Source organism: Oryx dammah, unplaced genomic scaffold (genome assembly GCF_014754425.2).
Source record: "Oryx dammah isolate SB20612 unplaced genomic scaffold, SCBI_Odam_1.1 HiC_scaffold_9, whole genome shotgun sequence".
NCBI classification, from domain to species: domain Eukaryota; kingdom Metazoa; phylum Chordata; class Mammalia; order Artiodactyla; family Bovidae; genus Oryx; species Oryx dammah.
This window is the reverse complement of record NW_024070193.1, coordinates 40,708,549-40,715,492: the sequence shown is the minus strand read 5'-3', so window position 1 is coordinate 40,715,492 and position 6,944 is coordinate 40,708,549.

The following is a 6,944-nucleotide window of genomic DNA, read 5'->3' as shown; positions in this document are numbered from 1 at the left end:
AGCTTCTGTTTGCTGGTCTCTTCAGGGTCTGAATTCCGTCCTGACACATGGGGGCGGTGGTGGACCCTTTTTTTTTTTTTTTTTATTAGGCTCACTAGTTCAGTCGCGCAGTGGGGAGGGGGGGATGCTGCAAACAAATAGCACTGTCGAGGGCACACAGCGTCTCAACCCCGCTGGACCTGTCTCCCCCCACGACGCACAAACCGCTCCAGCTCCACGGAGCTCAGCCAGGAACCATCCGAGGCCGGCCCCAGGCTTCGCGCACCTCCCCGGTCCAAGCCGCTCGGTTTTGGCGCCCAGGTAACCCTCAGAGGCACAAACTTGTTTGGGACTGCGCTCTGCGCCCCTCCCGGGTCCGAGCAGCTCGGGAGCTTGGCGAGCGCGGGAGCTTGGCGGCGCGGTCGCCGGGACTTGTCCCCTTCTCTGTTTCTACTGCTCAGTTTTCTGGGTGTACTGCTGGCGCTCCTTGTGAGGCGGGTGGTGACTGTCCTGCATCCCCTGAAGTCTCAGCAAAGAAGACTGCCTCCCGCTTTTTAGGTAGTCTCTCCGGGGCTGCGATTGCCCCTTTCCAGCCCTTACAGCTCTGGCTGCCTGTCCCCGGCGGGGGATGGTCTGCAGCCGGCTATTTCCGTTCCGTCCTTTGTTCTATGTGCGGTCCTGGCGGGGTCTTATGTTCGCGCTTTTCGCGTGGTAGCTATCCCCCAGCCTGGTTTGCTCGCCCAAGTTCGTTCGCTCTGGTTACGCGTGGGGCGTTTCTGCCCGCTTCTTACCGAGCGCGGCAGCCCGCGTCTCCCGCGCCTCCCTGCCCTGCCCCCACTTGCTAGCGGCGGCTGCAGGCGTCTGCGCGGCTTTTCCGCTGGGGGAGTTACTGTTGGGCTCGTAATCTGTTGGTTTTAATTATTTATTCGTTTTTCCTTCCTGTTATGTTGCCCTCTGTGTTTCCAAGGCTCGCCTTAGACTCGGCAGGTAGAGTGTTTCCTTGTGTTTGGAAACCTCTCTTCTTAGAATTCCCTTCCCGGGACGGGCTTCCCTTCCCGGGACGGAGCTCCCTCCCCACCTCCTTTGTCTCTTTTCTCGTCTTTTATATTTTTTCCTACCTGGTTTTGAAGACAATGATCTGCTTTTTTGGTTGCCTGATGTCCTCTGCCTGCATTCAGAGGTTGTTTTGTGGAGTTTGCTCTGCGTTGAAATGATCTTTTGAGGAATTTGTGAGGGAGAAAGTGGTCTTCCCTTCCTATTCCTCCGCCATCTTAGGACCGCCTCCCTGCTCATTCCTTCTTACTGCAAGATTCAAACTCATCAATTTAGATTCAGAGTGACAACCTACTACTTGGCCAATCAATTAATTTTCAAACAACACATCAAATCAACATATATAAAAAGCTTTTTGATTGAATTAATAGGCATTGTACATTCATTTCCAAAATTATGTTCTCAGCTAAAACATACACTATGATGATCATCAACTCATAGTCATTACTGATTATTCATAATTGTGCAATGAACCATCTTGTAAACAGCAAACATAGTTCTTATTTAGAGAAACTTTAAAACATTCAGACTAGTAATTACATTGAATAATAGCTTAATTTAAATCATAAAAGACCTCTAGTGGATTATTCCTTCTCCTCTATGTGATGTTTCACACAGAAAGGAGCTATACATTCTCATGAATAAATATGTGCATCAAGTAATTAATACTGAAAATAAATGTATTGAAGATAACAGTGAAAATAAGCTGAACATATCTTGCAGAAATTGAGTCTGATATTCCCATTGCCACCTATCCCCACTTCCACCCCATACAGCCACCACTTATTTCCTCGACCTTTGAAATACACCATGTGTTTTTCATCTGAGAATTGTTGAAATATGAATACTTTGAATACTTCTTCTAATACCATTATATTTTTGTCAGGATGTTTCATTGATTGTTTGACTGAGGGTATATGCTGTATTGATCAGTGTGGCACCTTTTCTCTTTTTAGGTAACTGCAAATCGTTTTTCTTTTTTGAATTTGGTAACTACAAATCATTACATATCCTTGTGGTCTCTGCTTGAGTGATCAGGTCTGATACAAAGACCTGAATAATCAACTTATTCCATTCCTTTGACTATAGAGATTGGTTCAAGCATGCAGACCAATTAAACTGGTCAAATCTCATTAGGGCATTCCAAATTAAAACAGCAGGAGGTCTCTACATATTTTTTTAAATAGCTAAAATCTCAAACAATGAAACAACAGCTAGTGGCCAGGATGCAGAAAACAGGGACTCTCATTCATTGGTGGCAATACAAAATTATATAGCCACTCAGAAAACAGTCTAGCAGCTCTTTCAAAGTTAACCACGGTCTTACCATACCATGGAAACTACATGCCCCTTAGTGTTTATCCATATGATTTGAAGTTTACATCCATGCAGAGTCTCACACAAATGTTTATAGCAATCTTATTCAAAACTGCCAAAACTTGTTGTTTAGTCACTAAATAATATCAGACTCTTTTGCAATCCCCTTGACTGTAGACCCTCAGGCTCCTCTGTCAACCTGATTCTCCAAGTAAGATGACTGAAGTGGGTTGTCATTTCCTTCTCCAGGGGATCTCCCCAACCCAGGGATACAGCCTGTGTCATCTGCGTTGGCAGGCAGATTCTTTACCACTGAACCACCAAGGGAACCACAGCTTGGAAGCATTCAAAGTGTTCTTCCAAAGGTGAATGGATAAATTTTGGTCTTTCCATACAACGGAATATTATTCAGCAATAAAAATAAATGGACAGACATGGAACAAACTTAAAACTATATGGCTAAATGAAATAAATCAGCCTGAAAAAAATAAATAATTTCAATTACAATTACACAGTATTCTGTAAAAAGCAAAGCTATCACTGATTGCCACAGGTTCAGTAGGAGGGAGGGAAGGACAGTGAAGAGATAGGGCTTTTAGGGCAGTGAAACTATTCCTCGTGACACTGTAATGGTGAATACACGACGTGCTACATTTGTCAAAATCCATACAACTGTAAAACACAGAGTGGACATCAATTACAATAAATGTACCAAATTAACACAAAATGTTAATAGGAGAAACTCTGTAGGGACAATATATGAGAACTCTGAATTCTCTACTCACTTTATCTGTAAATCTAAAAATGGTTTGAAGAGAAGGCTTGTTAATTAAAAATAGCAAATGGTCCAATGAGTCACCATTTCAAAAATGGAGTTATTATTGGAAAAAGCCCATTAAGGACTACGTAGGTGGATTTCCCTGGTGGTCCAGTGATAAAGAGTCTGCCTGCCAATGCAGGGGATACAAGTTCAATCCCTGATCTGGGAGGGTTTCACATGCCTCAAGGCAATGAAGCCCGTGTGCCACAACTACTGAGTGCTCTGCAACAAGAGAGGTCACTGCAATGAGAAGCCTGTACACCACAACCAGAGAAAACCTGTGCACAGCAACATAGACCCAGTACAGTTCAGTTCAGTTCAGTCGCTCAGTCATGTCCGGCTCTTTATGAGCCCATGGACTGCAGCACACCAGGCCTCCCTGCCCATCACCAGCTCCCGAAGTTTACTTGAATTCATGTCCATTGAGTCAATGATGCCATCCAACCATCCCATCCTCTGTTGTCCTCTTCTCTTCCCACCTTCAATCTTTCCCAGCATCAAGGTCTTTTCAAATGAGTCAGTTCTTCTCATCAGGTGGCCAAAGTATTGGGTTTCAATCAACATCAGTCCTTCCAGTGAATATTCAAGATTGCTTTCCTTTAGGATGGACTGGTTAGATCTCCTTACAGTCCAAGGGACTCTCAAGACTCTTCTCCAACACCACAGTTCAAAAGCATCAATTCTTTTGCACTCAACTTTCTTTATAGTCCAACTCTCACATCCATACATGACCACTGGAAAAACCATATCCCTGACTAGACAGAACTTTGTTGGCAAAACAATGTCTCTACTTTTTAATATGAAGTCTAGGTTGGCCATAACTTTTCTTTCAAGGAGCAAGTGTCTTTTAATTTCATGGCTGCAGTCACCATCTGCAGTGATTTTGGAGCCCCCAAAAATAAAGTCTGTAACTGTTTCTCCATCTGTTTTCCATGAAGTGATGGGACCAGATGCCATGATCTTCATTTTCTGAATGTTGAGCTTTAAGCCAGCTTTTTCACTCTCCTCTTTCACTTTCATCAAGAGGCCCATTAGTTCTCCTTCACTTTCTGCCATAAAGGTGGTTTCATTTGCGTATCTGAGGTTATTGATATTTCCCCTTGCAATCTTGATTCCAGCTTGTGTTTCATCCAGTCCAGAATTTCTCATGATGTACTCTGCATATTAGTTAAAAAAGCAGGAGCTATTTCAAATCCTAAAAGATGATGCTTTGAACGTGCTGCACTCAACATGCCAGCAAATTTGGAAAACTCAGCAGTGGCCACAGGACTGGAAAATGTCATTTTTCATTCCAATCCCTAAGAAAGGCAATGCCAAAGAACGCTCAAACTACCACACAATTGCACTCATCTCACATGCTACTACAGTAATGCTTAAAATTATCCAAGCCAGACTTCAACAGTACGTGAACTGTGAACTTCCAGAAGGTCAAGCTGGATTTAGAAAAGGCAAAGGAATCAGAGATCAAATTGCCAATGTTCACTGGATTATCAAAAAAGCAAGAAAGTTCAGAAAAAAAATCTACTTCTGCTTTATTGACTATGCCAAAGCCTTTGACTGTGAGGATCACAACAAACTGATGAAAATTCTTAAAGAGATGGGAATACCAGATCACCTGACCTGCTTCTTGAGAAATCTGTATGCAGGTCAGGAAGCAACAGTTAGAACTGGACATAGAACAACAGACTGATTCCAATTCGGGAATGTAGTAGGTCAAGGCCACCCTTTTTATTTAACTTATATGCAGAGACCCAGTACAGCCATTGATAAATGAATAAATACATAAAAAGACTACCTGAGAGCTATCACATGAAGTAGGGCCTGCTCATAAATAAAGCCAATATGGGCAAAGTAATATGAATGATAGGAAAAGAGAAGAAGAGGAGAGAGAGAAAAAGCCTTCTGGAGGCCACCTGTGCTTGAATCCAGTGCTACCCCTAAAGTTAAAGTGTTAGTTGCTCAGTTGTGTCTGACTCTTTGTAACCCCATGGACTGTAGCTGCAAGGCTACTTTGTCCATGGAATTCTCCAGGCAAAAATACTGGAGTGAATAGCCATTCCCTTCTCCAGGGAATCTTCCCAATCCAGGGATAGAACCCCGGTCTCCCACAGTGCAGGCAGATTTTTTTTTTTTTTTACCATCTGAGCCACCAGGGAAGCCTGTGCTACCCCTCAGCACTTCAATTATGTCAGCCAATAATGCCCTTTATGTCAGATTGAGTTGGATTTCCTGGCACTTGTAGCCAAAGGATTCCTGAATAATACAAATTCTATGGGCACTGATCAATATCATAGTGCTAGCTTTAGATTATGAGTTAGAATCCAGAGATTATTTTTAGAGTGCGAAAAAGAACAACTTCAAATATCATGATGAGAGACCTGCAGAAACTGACTTAAAGACAATGAAACAGATTTTTGTCTAAGCAGTGTTTCTAACACTGGGCATGGCAGAGCCCGAGATGGTCGATGGATCTGCCTCAGTGACTGCTGTGGACAAGAGAAGGCAACAGGTGGATGGAGATAAGGATTAGACAAGGCTCCAAACTCAGCCACAAGACTACGTATTTATTTACTGGGCTCTTCGCAAGTACCTCTTTGAACAAAGGTTGAAAACCATTATTTTTGGAACATGAATAGCTCCCAAAGTCAGGCCATACTCAGTTCTAGGAAAGGCCTCAAGGGAACCAGCGGTCAGTGCTGAAATACCTGAATAAGAACCAGAAAACTGATTTCCTGATAATTTATTATTTACTGATAATTTATTGTCACTGGGTGCCTCAGAAAACTTGACAACTTTCTTGGAAGAGATAATCAGTCTCTATAGGGAGAGGGGAACATAGCACCATGGAAGATCCATTCTGATGTCACCAAACAGCAGAAAAAGAGAGAAAAAGAGATATCTCTGCAGAAATGTTATGTGAGCAAGGACCAAACAACACTGATCTCAGTGTACACCTTGTAGACCAGGACTCTGATTTTATCAAGGATCACTTAAGGTGGACTATCCAAACTGTTTCTTTCTAGCATATTTTATTCCATGGTACTTCACAGAGTAGCTGAATGTATGCGTGGAGCCCTGGAGTTGTTTGAACTAGTGACCTTGCTGCCGTCACATTGACATCATACTTCAGTCTACACATCATCAGTCTACACAATACCATCGCAGGTGGGTACTGCAGTCTCAATGCTGTGCAGGTAAAATGACCTCCTAGCAAAATAACACTCACAGTCATCTTAGCAATCCTCAGAATCGCAGGACATCATTTTCCAATCTCCCTTCAAGTCATCATTTCCTGCACTCCAAATCTCTGAAAACCTTCTGAAATGTTTATTTATTTTTTTTTAATTTGGAGGTTCATTACTGTTTAACAAAATTCTTGTTTTCTGAAAAACGATTTTTGTGTTTGTTGAAAGACTTGCACATGGCTCTAAGAATATAATAATAATAATCTTAATCACCATAACTCACTGTTGTGCTCCAGTGTACTTCCTAAATATGTAATCCCATTTCATAGGAGTTTCTAATTTCTGAATAAAACATTGATTGATTTCTCTAAGGTATTCTGAGGATCTGTCCTCCAAATAGCTGTCTACATATCAGGTACAACTGGCAATTGTGCCAACTGGGATTCCTGCTGCTAAGTGGTTTCCCATATTGTTGTGTAGGATGTGATCGTGACACCAACTTCTGAGCTAACCATGGAAATAGCAGATCTCACACACACCTACTCTCCACAAATCATCACGGACAGTTTCCCTCTTTCATTTTTATATAT